This window comes from Pristiophorus japonicus, unplaced genomic scaffold (assembly GCF_044704955.1).
Source record: "Pristiophorus japonicus isolate sPriJap1 unplaced genomic scaffold, sPriJap1.hap1 HAP1_SCAFFOLD_119, whole genome shotgun sequence".
NCBI lineage: Eukaryota > Metazoa > Chordata > Chondrichthyes > Pristiophoridae > Pristiophorus > Pristiophorus japonicus.
The window spans coordinates 173,743-191,796 of NW_027250853.1; positions in this window are offsets into that span (position 1 = coordinate 173,743).

Sequence of the window (18,054 nt, forward strand, 5' to 3'; positions counted from 1 at the left end):
TCGGAGTTCAACATCTGTAATATAGGGTCTGAGTTCAACATCTGTAATAGGGTCTGAGCTCAACCTGTAACAGAGGGTCTGAGTTCAACATCTGTAACAGAGGGTCTGAGTACAACATCTGTATTAGAGGGTATGAGTTCAACATCTGTAATAGAGGGTATGAGTTCAACATCTGTAATAGAGGGTCTGTGTTCATCCTGTAATAGGGTCTTTCAACATCTGTAACAGAGGGTCTGAGTTCAACATGTAACAGAGGGTCTGAGTTCAACATCTGTAATAGAGGGTCTGAGTTCAACATCTGTAACAGGGGGTCTGAGTTCAACATCTGTAACAGAGGGTCTGAGTTCAACATCTGTACTAGAGGGTCTGAGTTCAACATCTGTAATAGAGGGTATGAGTTCAACACCTAATGTAGGGTCTGAGTTCAACATCTGTACTAGAGGGTCTGAGTTCAACATCTGCAATAGAGGGTCAGAGTTCAACATCTGTACTAGAGGGCCTGACTTCAACATATGTACTAGAGGGTTTGTTCAACATCTGTAATAGAGGGTCTGAGTTCAACATCTGTACTATGGTCTGTTCAACATCTGTACTAGAGGGCCTTTCAACATCTGTACTAGAGGGTCTGAGTTCAACATCTGTACTAGAGGGTCTGTTCAACGTCTGTAATAGGGTCTGAGTTCAACATCTGCAATAGTCTGAGTTCACCATCTGTAATATAGGGTCTGAGTTCAACATCTGTACTAGAGGGCCTTTCAACATCTGTACTAGAGGGTCTGAGTTCAACATCTGTACTAGAGGGTCTGTTCAACGTCTGTAATAGGGTCTGAGTTCAACATCTGCAATTTTCTGAGTTCACCATCTGTAATATAGGTTCTGAGTTCAACATCTGTAACAGAGGGTCTGAGTTCAACATCTGTAACAGAGGGTCTGAGTTCAACATCTGTAAGAGGGTCTGAGTTCACAATCTGTAATAGAAAGTATGAGTTCAACATCTGTGATAGAGGGTCTGAGTTCAACATCTGTAACAGAGGGTCTCAGTTCAACATCTGTAATAGGGTCTGAGTTCAACCTGTAACAGATGGTCTGAGTTCAACATCTGTGATAGAGGGTCTGAGTTCAACATCTGTAATAGAGGGTATGAGTTCAACATCTGTAATAGAGGGTATGAATTCAACATCTGTAATAGAGGGTCTGTTTTCAACCTGTAATAGGGCCTTTCAACATCTGTAACAGATGGTCTGAGTTCAACATCTGTAATAGAGGGTCTGAGTTCAACATCTGTAACAGATGGTCTGAGTTCAACATGTAACAGAGGGTCTGAGTTCAACATCTGTAATATAGGGTCTGAGTTCAACACCTAATATAGGGTCTGAGTTCAACATCTGTAATAGAGGGTCTGTTCAACATCTGTAATAGAGGGTCTGAGTTCAACATCTGTACTAGTGTCTGAGTTCAACATCTGTAATAGAGGGTCTGAGTTCAACATCTGTAATAGGGTCTGAGTTCAACATCTGTAATATAGGGTCTGAATTCAACATCTGTACTAGAGGGTCTGAGTTCAACATCTGTAACAGAGGGTCTGAGTTCAACATCTGTAACAGGGGGTCTGAGTTCAACATCTGTAAGAGGGTCTGAGTTCAACATCTGTAATAGAGAGTATGAGTTCAACATCTGTGATAGAGGGCCTGAGTTCAACATCTGTAACAGAGAGTCTCAGTTCAACATCTGTAATAGGGTCTGAGCTCAACCTGTAACAGAGGGTCTGAGTTCAACATCTGTAACAGAGGGTCTGAGTTCAACATCTGTAACAGAGGCTCTGAGTTCAACATCTATAATATAAGGTCTGAGTTCAACATCTGTGATCGAGGGTCTGAGTTCAACATCTGTAACAGAGGGTCTCAGTTCAACATCTGTAATAGGGTCTGAGTTCAACCTGTAACAGAGGGTCTGAGTTCAACATCTGTAATAGAGGGTCTGAGTTCAACATCTGTAATAGAGGGTATGAGTTCAACATCTGTAATAGAGGGTATGAGTTCAACATCTGTAATAGAGGGTCTGTTTTCAACCTGTAATAGGGTCTTTCAACATCTGTAACAGAAGGTCTGAGTTCAACATCTGTAATAGAGGGTCTGTGTTCAACATCTGTAACAGATGGTCTGAGTTCAACATGTAACAGAGGGTCTGAGTTCAACATCTGTAATAGAGGGTCTGAGTTCAACATCTGTAACAGAGGGTCTGAGTTCAATATCTGTAACAGAGGGTCTGAGTTCAACATCTGTACTAGGGGGTCTGAGTTCAACATCTGTAATAGAGGGTCTGAGTTCAACACCTAATATAGGGTCTGAGTTCAACATATGCACTAGAGGGTTTGTTCAACATCTGTAATAGAGGGTCTGAGTTCAACATCTGTACTAGGGTCTGAGTTCAACATCTGTAATAGAGGGTCTGAGTTCAACATCCGTAATAGGGTCTGAGTTCAACATCTGTACTAGAGGGCCTTTCAATATCTGTACTAGAGGGTCTGAGTTCAACATCTGCACTAGAGGGTCTGTTCAACATCTGTAAGAGGGTCTGAGTTCAACATCTGTAATAGAGAGTATGAGTTCAACATCTGTGATAGAGGGTCTGAGTTCAACATCTGTAACAGAGGGTCTGAGTTCAACATCTGTAATAGTCTGAGTTCAACATCTGTAATATAGGGTCTGAGTTCAACATCTGTACAAGAGAGTCTGAGTTCAACATCTGTAACAGAGGGTCTGAGTTCAACATCTGTAACAGAGCGTCTGAGTTCAACATCTGTAAGAGGGACTGAGTTCAACATCTGTAATAGAGAGTATGAGTTCAACATCTGTGATTGAGGGTCTGAGTTCAACATCTGTAACAGAGGGTCTCAGTTCAACATCTGTAATAGGGTCTGAGTTCAGCCTGTAACAGAGGGTCTGAGTTCAACATCTGTAACAGAGGGTCTGAGTTCAACATCTGTAACAGAGGGTCTGAGTTTAACATCTCTAATAGAAGGTCTGAGTTCAACATCTGTGATAGAGGGTCTGAGTTCAACATCTGTAACAGAGGGTCTCAGTTCAACATCTGTAATAGGGTCTGAGTTCAACATCTGTAATAGGGTCTGAGTTCAACCTGTAACAGAGGGTCTGAGTTCAACATCTGTAATAGAGGGTCTGAGTTCAACATCTGTAATAGAGGGTATGAGTTCAACATCTGTAATAGAGGGTATGAGTTCAACATCTGTAATAGAGGGTCTGTTTTCAACCTGTAATAGGGTCTTTCAACATCTGTAACAGAGTGTCTGAGTTCAACATCTGTAATAGAGGGCCTGAGTTCAACATCTGTAACAGATGGTCTGAGTTCAACATGTAACATAGGGTCTGAGTTCAACATCTGTAATATAGGGTCTGAGTTCAACATCTGTAACAGAGGGTCTGAGTTCAACATCTGTAAGAGGGTCTGAGTTCAACATCTGTAATAGAGAGTATGAGTTCAACATCTGTGATAGAGGGTCTGAGTTCAACATCTGTAACAGAGGGTCTCAGTTCAACATCTGTAATAGGGTCTGAGTTCAACCTGTAACAGAGGGTCTGAGTTCAACATCTGTAACAGAGGGTCTGAGTTCAACATCTGTAACAGAGGGTCTGAGTTCAACATCTCTAATAGAAGGTCTGAGTTCAACATCTGTAACAGAGGGTCTCAGTTCAACATCTGTAATAGGGTCTGAGTTCAACCTGTAACAGAGGGTCTGAGTTCAACATCTGTAATAGAGGGTCTGAGTTCAACATCTGTAATAGAGGGTATGAGTTCAACATCTGTAATACAGGGTATGAGTTCAACATCTGTAATAGAGGGTCTGTTTTCAACCTGTAATAGAGTCTTTCAACATCTGTAACAGAGGGTCTGAGTTCAACATCTGTAATAGAGGGTCTGAGTTCAACATCTGTAACAGATGGTCTGAGTTCAACATGTAACAGAGGGTCTGAGTTCAACATCTGTAATAGAGGGTCTGAGTTCAACATCTGTAACAGAGAGTTTGAGTTCAACATCTGTAACAGAGGGTCTGAGTTCAACATCTATAATAGAAGGTCTGAGTTCAACATCTGTGATCGAGGGTCTGAGTTCAACATCTGTAACAGAGGGTCTCAGTTCAACATCTGTAATAGGGTCTGAGTTCAACCTGTAACAGAGGGTCTGATTTCAACATCTGTAACAGAGGGTCTGAGTTCAACATCTGTAATAGAGGGTATGAGTTCAACATCTGTAATAGAGGGTATGTTTTCAACCTGTAATAGGGTCTTTCAACATCTGTAACAGCGGGTCTGAGTTCAACATCTGTAATAGAGGGTCTGAGTTCAACATCTATAACAGATGGTCTGAGTTCAACATGTAACAGAGGGTCTGAGTTCAACATCTGTAATAGAGGGTCTGAGTTCAACATCTGTAACAGAGGGTCTGAGTTCAATATCTGTAACAGAGGGTCTGAGTTCAGCATCTGTACTAGGGGGTCTGAGTTCAACATCTGTAATAGAGGGTCTGAGTTCAACACCTAATATAAGGTCTGAGTTCAACATCTGTACTAGAGGGTCTGAGTTCAACATCTGCAATAGAGGGTCCGAGTTCAACATCTGTACTAGAGGGTCTGAGTTCAACATATGTACTAGAGGGTTTGTTCAACATCTGTAATAGAGGGTCTGAGTTCAACATCTGTACTAGGGTCTGAGTTCAACATCTGTAACAGAGGGTCTGAGTTCAACATCTGTAATAGGATCCGAGTTCAACATCTGTACTAGAGGGCCTTTCAACATCTGTACTAGAGGGTCTGAGTTCAACATCTGTACTAGAGGGTCTGTTCAACATCTGTAAGAGGGTCTGAGTTCAACGTCTGTAATAGAGAGTATGAGTTCAACATCTGTGATAGAGGGTCTGAGTTCAACATCTGTAACAGAGGGTCTGAGTTCAACATCTGTAATAGTATGAGTTCAACATCTGTAATATAGGGTCTGAGTTCAACATCTGTACTAGAGGGTCTGAGTTCAACATCTGTAAAAGGGTCTGAGTTCAACATCTGTAATAGAGAGTATGAGTTCAACATCTGTGCTAGAGAGTCTGAGTTCAACATCTGTAACAGAGGGTCTGAGTTCAACATCTGTAAGAGGGTCTGAGTTCAACATCTGTAATAGAGAGTATGAGTTCAACATCTGTGATAGAGGGTCTGAGTTCAACATCTGTAACAGAGGGTCTGAGTTCAACATCTGTAATAGTCTGAGTTCAACATCTGTAATATAGGGTCTGAGTTCAACATCTGTACTAGAGGGTCTGAGTTCAACATCTGTAAAAGGGTCTGAGTTCAACATCTGTAATAGAGAGTATGAGTTCAACATCTGTGATAGAGAGTCTGAGTTCAACATCTGTAACAGAGGGTCTCAGTTCAACATCTGTAATAGGGTCTGAGTTCAACCTGTAACAGAGGGTCTGAGTTCAACATCTGTAACAGAGGGTCTGAGTTCAACATCTGTAACAGAGGGTCTGAGTTCAACATCCCTAATAGAAGGTCTGAGTTCAACATCTGTGATAGAGGGTCTGAGTTCAACATCTGTAACAGAGGGTCTCAGTTCAATATCTGTAATAGGGTCTGAGTTCAACCTGTAACAGAGGGTCTGAGTTCAATATCTGTAATAGAGGGTCTGAGTTCAACATCTGTAACAGATGGTCTGAGTTCAACATGTAACAGAGGGTCTGAGTTCAACATCTGTAATAGAGGGTCTGAGTTCAACATCTGTAACAGAGGGTCTGAGTTCAACATCTGTAACAGAGGGTCTGTTCAACATTTGTAATAGAAGGTCTGAGTTCAACATCTGTGATAGAGGGTCTGAGTTCAACATCTGTAACAGAGGGTCTCAGTTCAACATCTGTAATAGGGTTTGAGTTCAACCTGTAACAGAGGGTCTGAGTTCAACATCTGTAATAGAGGGTCTGAGTTCAACATCTGTAATAGAGGGTATGAGTTCAACATCTGTAATAGAGGGTATGAGTTCAACATCTGTAATAGAGGGTATGAGTTCAACATCTGTAATAGAGGGTCTGTTTTCAACCTGTAATAGGGCCTTTCAACATCTGTAACAGAGGGTCTGAGTTCAACATCTGTAATAGAGGGTCTGAGTTCAACATCTGTAACAGATGGTCTGAGTTCAACATGTAACAGAGGGTCTGAGTTCAACATATGTAATATAGGGTCTGAGTTCAACATCTGTAACAGAGGGTCTGAGTTCAACATCTGTAACAAAGGGTCTGAGTTCAACATCTGTACTAGAGGGTCTGAGTTCAACATCTGTAATATAGGGTCTGAGTGCAACACCTAATATAGGGTCTGAGTTCAACATCTGTAATAGAGGGTCTGTTCAACATCTGTAATAGAGGGTCCGAGGTGAACATCTGTACTAGAGGGTCTGAGTTCAACATGTGTACTAGAGGGTTTGTTCAACATCTGTAATAGAGGGTCTGAGTTCAACATCTGTACTAGGGTCTGAGTTCAACATCTGTAATAGAGGGTCTGAGTTCAACATCTGTAATAGGGTCTGAGTTCAACATCTGTAATATAGGGTCTGAGTTCAACATCTGTACTAGAGGGTCTGAGTTCAACATCTGTAACAGAGGGTCTGAGTTCAACATCTGTAACAGGGGGTCTGAGTTCAACATCTGTAAGAGGGTCTGAGTTCAACATCTGTAATAGAGAGTATGAGTTCAACATCTGTGATAGAGGGCCTGAGTTCAACATCTGTAACAGAGGGTCTCAGTTCAACATCTGTAATAGGGTCTGAGCTCAACCTGTAACAGAGGGTCTGAGTTCAACATCTGTAACAGAGGGTCTGAGTTCAACATCTGTAACAGAGGCTCTGAGTTCAACATCTATAATATAAGGTCTGAGTTCAACATCTGTGATCGAGGGTCTGAGTTCAACATCTGTAACAGAGGGTCTCAGTTCAACATCTGTAATAGAGGGTATGAGTTCAACATCTGTAATAGAGGGTCTGTGTTCAACATCTGTAACAGATGGTCTGAGTACAACATGTAACAGAGGGTCTGAGTTCAACATCTGTAATAGAGGGTCTGAGTTCAACATCTGTAACAGAGGGTCTGAGTTCAATATCTGTAACAGAGGGTCTGAGTTCAACATCTGTACTAGGGGGTCTGAGTTCAACATCTGTAATAGAGGGTCTGAGTTCAACACCTAATATAGGGTCTGAGTTCAACATATGCACTAGAGGGTTTGTTCAACATCTGTAATAGAGGGTCTGAGTTCAACATCTGTACTAGGGTCTGAGTTCAACATCTGTAATAGAGGGTCTGAGTTCAACATCCGTAATAGGGTCTGAGTTCAACATCTGTACTAGAGGGCCTTTCAATATCTGTACTAGAGGGTCTGAGTTCAACATCTGTACAAAGGGTCTGTTCAACATCTGTAAGAGGGTCTGAGTTCAACATCTGTAATAGAGAGTATGAGTTCAACATCTGTGATAGAGGGTCTGAGTTCAACATCTGTAACAGAGGGTCTGAGTTCAACATCTGTAATAGTCTGAGTTCAACATCTGTAATATAGGGTCTGAGTTCAACATCTGCAATATAGGGTCTGAGTTCAACATCTGTACTAGAGGGTCTGAGTTCAACATCTGTAACAGAGGGTCTGAGTTCAACATCTGTAAGAGGGACTGAGTTCAACATCTGTAATAGAGAGTATGAGTTCAACATCTGTGATTGAGGGTCTGAGTTCAACATCTGTAACAGAGGGTCTCAGTTCAACATCTGTAATAGGGTCTGAGTTCAGCCTGTAACAGAGGGTCTGAGTTCAACATCTGTAACAGAGGGTCTGAGTTCAACATCTGTAACAGAGGGTCTGAGTTTAACATCTCTAATAGAAGGTCTGAGTTCAACATCTGTGATAGAGGGTCTGAGTTCAACATCTGTAACAGAGGGTCTCAGTTCAACATCTGTAATAGGGTCTGAGTTCAACATCTGTAATAGGGTCTGAGTTCAACCTGTAACAGAGGGTCTGAGTTCAACATCTGTAATAGAGGGTCTGAGTTCAACATCTGTAATAGAGGGTATGAGTTCAACATCTGTAATAGAGGGTATGAGTTCAACATCTGTAATAGAGGGTCTGTTTTCAACCTGTAATAGGGTCTTTCAACATCTGTAACAGAGTGTCTGAGTTCAACATCTGTAATAGAGGGCCTGAGTTCAACATCTGTAACAGATGGTCTGAGTTCAACATGTAACAGAGGGTCTGAGTTCAACATCTGTAATATAGGGTCTGAGTTCAACATCTGTAACAGAGGGTCTGAGTTCAACATCTGTAAGAGGGTCTGAGTTCAACATCTGTAATAGAGAGTATGAGTTCAACATCTGTGATAGAGGGTCTGAGTTCAACATCTGTAACAGAGGGTCTCAGTTCAACATCTGTAATAGGGTCTGAGTTCAACCTGTAACAGAGGGTCTGAGTTCAACATCTGTAACAGAGGGTCTGAGTTCAACATCTGTAACAGAGGGTCTGAGTTCAACATCTCTAATAGAAGGTCTGAGTTCAACATCTGTAACAGAGGGTCTCAGTTCAACATCTGTAATAGGGTCTGAGTTCAACCTGTAACAGAGGGTCTGAGTTCAACATCTGTAATAGAGGGTCTGAGTTCAACATCTGTAATAGAGGGTATGAGTTCAACATCTGTAATACAGGGTATGAGTTCAACATCTGTAATAGAGGGTCTGTTTTCAACCTGTAATAGAGTCTTTCAACATCTGTAACAGAGGGTCTGAGTTCAACATCTGTAATAGAGGGTCTGAGTTCAACATCTGTAACAGATGGTCTGAGTTCAACATGTAACAGAGGGTCTGAGTTCAACATCTGTAATAGAGGGTCTGAGTTCAACATCTGTAACAGAGAGTCTGAGTTCAACATCTGTAACAGAGGGTCTGAGTTCAACATCTATAATAGAAGGTCTGAGTTCAACATCTGTGATCGAGGGTCTGAGTTCAACATCTGTAACAGAGGGTCTCAGTTCAACATCTGTAATAGGGTCTGAGTTCAACCTGTAACAGAGGGTCTGATTTCAACATCTGTAACAGAGGGTCTGAGTTCAACATCTGTAATAGAGGGTATGAGTTCAACATCTGTAATAGAGGGTATGTTTTCAACCTGTAATAGGGTCTTTCAACATCTGTAACAGCGGGTCTGAGTTCAACATCTGTAATAGAGGGTCTGAGTTCAACATCTATAACAGATGGTCTGAGTTCAACATGTAACAGAGGGTCTGAGTTCAACATCTGTAATAGAGGGTCTGAGTTCAACATCTGTAACAGAGGGTCTGAGTTCAATATCTGTAACAGAGGGTCTGAGTTCAACATCTGTACTAGGGGGTCTGAGTTCAACATCTGTAATAGAGGGTCTGAGTTCAACACCTAATATAAGGTCTGAGTTCAACATCTGTACTAGAGGGTCTGAGTTCAACATCTGCAATAGAGGGTCCGAGTTCAACATCTGTACTAGAAGGTCTGAGTTCAACATATGTACTAGAGGGTTTGTTCAACATCTGTAATAGAAGGTCTGAGTTCAACATCTGTACTAGGGTCTGAGTTCAACATCTGTAACAGAGGTTCTGAGTTCAACATCTGTAATAGGATCCGAGTTCAACATCTGTACTAGAGGGCCTTTCAACATCTGTACTAGAGGGTCTGAGTTCAACATCTGTACTAGAGGGTCTGTTCAACATCTGTAAGAGGGTCTGAGTTCAACATCTGTAATAGAGAGTATGAGTTCAACATCTGTGATAGAGGGTCTGAGTTCAACATCTGTAACAGAGGGTCTGAGTTCAACATCTGTAATAGTCTGAGTTCAACATCTGTAATATAGGGTCTGAGTTCAACATCTGTACTAGAGGGTCTGAGTTCAACATCTGTAAAAGGGTCTGAGTTCAACATCTGTAATAGAGAGTATGAGTTCAACATCTGTGATAGAGAGTCTGAGTTCAACATCTGTAACAGAGGGTCTCAGTTCAACATCTGTAATAGGGTCTGAGTTCAACCTGTAACAGAGGGTCTGAGTTCAACATCTGTAACAGAGGGTCTGAGTTCAACATCTGTAACAGAGGGTCTGAGTTCAACATCCCTAATAGAAGGTCTGAGTTCAACATCTGTGATAGAGGGTCTGAGTTCAACATCTGTAACAGAGGGTCTCAGTTCAACATCTGTAATAGGGTCTGAGTTCAACCTGTAACAGAGGGTCCGAGTTCAATATCTGTAATAGAGGGTCTGAGTTCAACATCTGTAACAGATGGTCTGAGTTCAACATGTAACAGAGGGTCTGAGTTCAACATCTGTAATAGAGGGTCTGAGTTCAACATCTGTAACAGAGGGTCTGAGTTCAACATCTGTAACAGAGGGTCTGTTCAACATTTGTAATAGAAGGTCTGGGTTCAACATCTGTGATAGAGGGTCTGAGTTCAACATCTGTAACAGAGGGTCTCAGTTCAACATCTGTAATAGGGTTTGAGTTCAACCTGTAACAGAGGGTCTGAGTTCAACATCTGTAATAGAGGGTCTGAGTTCAACATCTGTAATAGAGGGTATGAGTTCAACATCTGTAATAGAGGGTATGAGTTCAACATCTGTAATAGAGGGTATGAGTTCAACATCTGTAATAGAGGGTCTGTTTTCAACCTGTAATAGGGCCTTTCAACATCTGTAACAGAGGGTCTGAGTTCAACATCTGTAATAGAGGGTCTGAGTTCAACATCTGTAACAGATGGTCTGAGTTCAACATGTAACAGAGGGTCTGAGTTCAACATATGTAATATAGGGTCTGAGTTCAACATCTGTAACAGAGGGTCTGAGTTCAACATCTGTAACAAAGGGTCTGAGTTCAACATCTGTACTAGAGGGTCTGAGTTCAACATCTGTAATATAGGGTCTGAGTGCAACACCTAATATAGGGTCTGAGTTCAACATCTGTAATAGAGGGTCTGTTCAACATCTGTAATAGAGGGTCCGAGGTGAACATCTGTACTAGAGGGTCTGAGTTCAACATGTGTACTAGAGGGTTTGTTCAACATCTGTAATAGAGGGTCTGAGTTCAACATCTGTACTAGGGTCTGAGTTCAACATCTGTAATAGAGGGTCTGAGTTCAACATCTGTAATAGGGTCTGAGTTCAACATCTGTAATATAGGGTCTGAGTTCAACATCTGTACTAGAGGGTCTGAGTTCAACATCTGTAACAGAGGGTCTGAGTTCAACATCTGTAACAGGGGGTCTGAGTTCAACATCTGTAAGAGGGTCTGAGTTCAACATCTGTAATAGAGAGTATGAGTTCAACATCTGTGATAGAGGGCCTGAGTTCAACATCTGTAACAGAGGGTCTCAGTTCAACATCTGTAATAGGGTCTGAGTTAAACCTGTAACAGAGGGTCTGAGTTCAACATCTGTAACAGAGGGTCTGAGTTCAACATCTGTAACAGAGGCTCGGAGTTCAACATCTATAATAGAAGGTCTGAGTTCAACATCTGTGATCGAGGGTCTGAGTTCAACATCTGTAACAGAGGTTCTCAGTTCAACATCTGTAATAGGGTCTGAGTTCAACCTGTAACAGAGGGTCTGAGTTCAACATCTGTAATAGAGGGTCTGAGTTCAACATCTGTAATAGAGGGTATGAGTTCAACATCTGTAATAGAGGGTATGAGTTCAACATCTGTAATAGAGGGTCTGTTTTCAACCTGTAATAGGGTCTTTCAACATCTGTAACAGAAGGTCTGAGTTCAACATCTGTAATAGAGGGTCTGTGTTCAACATCTGTAACAGATGGTCTGAGTTCAACATGTAACAGAGGGTCTGAGTTCAACATCTGTAATAGAGGGTCTGAGTTCAACATCTGTAACAGAGGGTCTGAGTTCAATATCTGTAACAGAGGGTCTGAGTTCAACATCTGTACTAGGGGGTCTGAGTTCAACATCTGTAATAGAGGGTCTGAGTTCAACACCTAATATAGGGTCTGAGTTCAACATATGCACTAGAGGGTTTGTTCAACATCTGTAATAGAGGGTCTGAGTTCAACATCTGTACTAGGGTCTGAGTTCAACATCTGTAATAGAGGGTCTGAGTTCAACATCCGTAATAGGGTCTGAGTTCAACATCTGTACTAGAGGGCCTTTCAATATCTGTACTAGAGGGTCTGAGTTCAACATCTGTACTAGAGGGTCTGTTCAACATCTGTAAGAGGGTCGGAGTTCAACATCTGTAATAGAGAGTATGAGTTCAACATCTGTGATAGAGGGTCTGAGTTCAACATCTGTAACAGAGGGTCTGAGTTCAACATCTGTAATAGTCTGAGTTCAACATCTGTAATATAGGGTCTGAGTTCAACATCTGCAATATAGCGTCTGAGTTCAACATCTGTACTAGAGGGTCTGAGTTCAACATCTGTAACAGAGGGTCTGAGTTCAACATCTGTAAGAGGGACTGAGTTCAACATCTGTAATAGAGAGTATGAGTTCAACATCTGTGATAGAGGGTCTGAGTTCAACATCTGTAACAGAGGGTCTCAGTTCAACATCTGTAATAGGGTCTGAGTTCAGCCTGTAACAGAGGGTCTGAGTTCAACATATGTAACAGAGGGTCTGAGTTCAACATCTGTAACAGAGGGTCTGAGTTTAACATCTCTAATAGAAGGTCTGAGTTCAACATCTGTGATAGAGGGTCTGAGTTCAACATCTGTAACAGAGGGTCTCAGTTCAACATCTGTAATAGGGTCTGAGTTCAACATCTGTAATAGGGTCTGAGTTCAACCTGTAACAGAGGGTCTGAGTTCAACATCTGTAATAGAGGGTCTGAGTTCAACATCTGTAATAGAGGGTATGAGTTCAACATCTGTAATAGAGGGTATGAGTTCAACATCTGTAATAGAGGGTCTGTTTTCAACCTGTAATAGGGTCTTTCAACATCTGTAACAGAGGGTCTGAGTTCAACATCTGTAATAGAGGGTCTGAGTTCAACATCAGTAACAGATGGTCTGAGTTCAACATGTAACAGAGGGTCTGAGTTCAACATCTGTAATATAGGTTCTGAGTTCAACATCTGTAACAGAGGGTCTGAGTTCAACATCTGTAAGAGGGTCTGAGTTCAACATCTGTAATAGAGAGTATGAGTTCAACATCTGTGATAGAGGGTCTGAGTTCAACATCTGTAACAGAGGGTCTCAGTTCAACATCTGTAATAGGGTCTGAGTTCAACCTGTAACAGAGGGTCTGAGTTCAACATCTGTAACAGAGGGTCTGAGTTCAACATCTGTAACAGAGGGTCTGAGTTCAACATCTCTAATAGAAGGTCTGAGTTCAACATCTGTAACAGAGGGTCTCAGTTCAACATCTGTAATAGGGTCTGAGTTCAACCTGTAACAGAGGGTCTGAGTTCAACATCTGTAATAGAGGGTCTGAGTTCAACATCTGTAATAGAGGGTATGAGTTCAACATCTGTAATACAGGGTATGAGTTCAACATCTGTAATAGAGGGTCTGTTTTCAACCTGTAATAGAGTCTTTCAACATCTGTAACAGAGGGTCTGAGTTCAACATCTGTAATAGAGGGTCTGAGTTCAACATCTGTAACAGATGGTCTGAGTTCAACATGTAACAGAGGGTCTGAGTTCAACATCTGTAATAGAGGGTCTGAGTTCAACATCTGTAACAGAGAGTCTGAGTTCAACATCTGTAACAGAGGGTCTGAGTTCAACATCTATAATAGAAGGTCTGAGTTCAACATCTGTGATCGAGGGTCTGAGTTCAACATCTGTAACAGAGGGTCTCAGTTCAACATCTGTAATAGGGTCTGAGTTCAACCTGTAACAGAGGGTCTGATTTCAACAACTGTAACAGAGGATCTGAGTTCAACATCTGTAATAGAGGGTATGAGTTCAACATCTGTAATAGAGGGTATGAGTTCAACATCTGTAATAGAGGGTATGTTTTCAACCTGTAATAGGGTCTTTCAACATCTGTAACAGCGGGTCTGAGTTCAACATCTGTAATAGAGGGTCTGAGTTCAACATCTATAACAGATGGTCTGAGTTCAACATGTAACAGAGGGTCTGAGTTCAACATCTGTAATAGAGGGTCTGAGTTCAACATCTGTAACAGAGGGTCTGAGTTCAATATCTGTAACAGAGGGTCTGAGTTCAACATCTGTACTAGGGGGTCTGAGTTCAACATCTGTAATAGAGGGTCTGAGTTCAACACCTAATATAAGGTCTGAGTTCAACATCTGTACTAGAGGGTCTGAGTTCAACATCTGCAATAGAGGGTCCGAGTTCAACATCTGTACTAAAGGGTCTGAGTTCAACATATGTACTAGAGGGTTTGTTCAACATCTGTAATAGAGGGTCTGAGTTCAACATCTGTACTAGGGTCTGAGTTCAACATCTGTAATAGAGGGTCTGAGTTCAACATCTGTAATAGGATCCGAGTTCAACATCTGTACTAGAGGGCCTTTCAACATCTGTACTAGAGGGTCTGAGTTCAACATCTGTACTAGAGGGTCTGTTCAACATCTGTAAGAGGGTCTGAGTTCAACATCTGTAATAGAGAGTATGAGTTCAACATCTGTGATAGAGGGTCTGAGTTCAACATCTGTAACAGAGGGTCTGAGTTCCACATCTGTAATAGTCTGAGTTCAACATCTGTAATATAGGGTCTGAGTTCAACATCTGTACTAGAGGGTCTCAGTTCAACATCTGTAATAGGGTCTGAGTTCAACCTGCAACAGAGGGTCTGAGTTCAACATCTGTAACAGAGGGTCTCAGTTCAACACCTGTAACAGAGGGTCTGAGTTCAACATCCCTAATAGAAGGTCTGAGTTCAACATCTGTGATAGAGGGTCTGAGTTCAACATCTGTAACAGAGGGTCTCAGTTCAACATCTGTAATAGGGTCTGAGTTCAACCTGTAACAGAGGGTCTGAGTTCAACATCTGTAATAGAGGGTCTGAGTTCAACATCTGTAACAGAGAGTCTCAGTTCAACATCTGTAATAGGGTTTGAGTTCAACCTGTAACAGAGGGTCTGAGTTCAACATCTGTAATAGAGGGTCTGAGTTCAACATCTGTAACAGAGGGTCTGTTCAACATTTGTAATAGAAGGTCTGTTCAACATTTGTAATAGAAGGTCTGAGTTCAACATCTGTGATAGAGGGTCTGAGTTCAACAAATGTAACAGAGGGTCTCAGTTCAACATCTGTAATAGGGTTTGAGTTCAACCTGTAACAGAGGGTCTGAGTTCAACATCTGTAATAGAGGGTCTGAGTTCAACATCTGTAATAGAGGGTATGAGTTCAACATCTGTAATAGAGGGTATGAGTTCAACATCTGTAATAGAGGGTCTGTTTTCAACCTGTAATCGGGTCTTTCAACATCTGTAACAGAGGGTCTGAGTTCAACATCTGTAATAGAGGGTCTGAGTTCAACATCTGTAACAGATGGTCTGAGTTCAACATGTAACAGAGGGTCTGAGTTCAACATCTGTAATATAGGTTCTGAGTTCAACATCTGTAACAGAGGGTCTGAGTTCAACATCTGTAACAAAGGGTCTGAGTTCAACATCTGTGATAGAGGGTCTGAGTTCAACATCTGTAACAGAGGGTCTCAGTTCAACATCTGTAATAGGGTCTGAGTTCAACCTGTAACAGAGGGTCTGAGTTCAATATCTGTAATAGAGGGTCTGAGTTCAACATCTGTAACAGATGGTCTGAGTTCAACATGTAACAGAGGGTCTGAGTTCAACATCTGTAATAGAGGGTCTGAGTTCAACATCTGTAACAGAGGGTCTGAGTTCAACATCTGTAACAGAGGGTCTGAGTTCAACATCTGTAACAGAGGGTCTGTTCAACATTTGTAATAGAAGGTCTGAGTTCAACATCTGTGATAGAGGGTCTGAGTTCAACATCTGTAACAGAGGGTCTCAGTTCAACATCTGTAATAGGGTTTGAGTTCAACCTGTAACAGAGGGTCTGAGTTCAACATCTGTAATAGACGGTCTGAGTTCAACATCTGTAATAGAGGGTATGAGTTCAACATCTGTAATAGAGGGTATGAGTTCAACATCTGTAATAGAGGGTATGAGTTCAACATCTGTAATAGAGGGTCTGTTTTCAACCTGTAATAGGGCCTTTCAACATCTGTAACAGAGGGTCTGAGTTCAACATCTGTAATAGAGGGTCTGAGTTCAACATCTGTAACAGATGGTCTGAGTTCAACATGTAACAGAGGGTCTGAGTTCAACATATATAATATAGGGTCTGAGTTCAACATCTGTAACAGAGGGTCTGAGTTCAACATCTGTAACAAAGGGTCTGAGTTCAACATCTGTACTAGAGGGTCTGAGTTCAACATCTGTAATATAGGGTCTGAGTGCAACACCTAATATAGGGTCTGAGTTCAACATCTGTAATAGAGGGTCTGTTCAACATCTGTAATAGAGGGTCCGAGGTGAACATCTGTACTAGAGGGTCTGAGTTCAACATGTGTACTAGAGGGTTTGTTCAACATCTGTAATAGAGGGTCTGAGTTCAACATCTGTACTAGGGTCTGAGTTCAACATCTGTAATAGAGGGTCTGAGTTCAACATCTGTAATAGGGTCTGAGTTCAACATCTGTAATATAGGGTCTGAGTTCAACATCTGTACTAGAGGGTCTGAGTTCAACATCTGTAACAGAGGGTCTGAGTTCAACATCTGTAACAGGGGGTCTGAGTTCAACATCTGTAAGAGGGTCTGAGTTCAACATCTGTAATAGAGAGTATGAGTTCAACATCTGTGATAGAGGGCCTGAGTTCAACATCTGTAACAGAGGGTCTCAGTTCAACATCTGTAATAGGGTCTGAGTTAAACCTGTAACAGAGGGTCTGAGTTCAACATCTGTAACAGAGGGTCTGAGTTCAACATCTGTAACAGAGGCTCGGAGTTCAACATCTATAATAGAAGGTCTGAGTTCAACATCTGTGATCGAGGGTCTGAGTTCAACATCTGTAACAGAGGTTCTCAGTTCAACATCTGTAATAGGGTCTGAGTTCAACCTGTAACAGAGGGTCTGAGTTCAACATCTGTAATAGAGGGTCTGAGTTCAACATCTGTTAAAGAGGGTATGAGTTCAACATCTGTAATAGAGGGTATGAGTTCAACATCTGTAATAGAGGGTCTGTTGTCAACCTGTAATAGGGTCTTTCAACATCTGTAACAGAAGGTCTGAGTTCAACATCTGTAATAGAGGGTCTGTGTTCAACATCTGTAACAGATGGTCTGAGTTCAACATGTAACAGAGGGTCTGAGTTCAACATCTGTAATAGAGGGTCTGAGTTCAACATCTGTAACAGAGGGTCTGAGTTCAATATCTGTAACAGAGGGTCTGAGTTCAACATCTGTACTAGGGGGTCTGAGTTCAACATCTGTAATAGAGGGTCTGAGTTCAACACCTAATATAGGGTCTGAGTTCAACATATGCACTAGAGGGTTTGTTCAACATCTGTAATAGAGGGTCTGAGTTCAACATCTGTACTAGGGTCTGAGTTCAACATCTGTAATAGAGGGTCTGAGTTCAACATCCGTAATAGGGTCTGAGTTCAACATCTGTACTAGAGGGCCTTTCAATATCTGTACTAGAGGGTCTGAGTTCAACATCTGTACTAGAGGGTCTGTTCAACATCTGTAAGAGGGTCTGAGTTCAACATCTGTAATAGAGAGTATGAGTTCAACATCTGTGATAGAGGGTCTGAGTTCAACATCTGTAACAGAGGGTCTGAGTTCAACATCTGTAATAGTCTGAGTTCAACATCTGTAATATAGGGTCTGAGTTCAACATCTGCAATATAGCGTCTGAGTTCAACATCTGTACTAGAGGGTCTGAGTTCAACATCTGTAACAGAGGGTCTGAGTTCAACATCTGTAAGAGGGACTGAGTTCAACATCTGTAATAGAGAGTATGAGTTCAACATCTGTGATAGAGGGTCTGAGTTCAACATCTGTA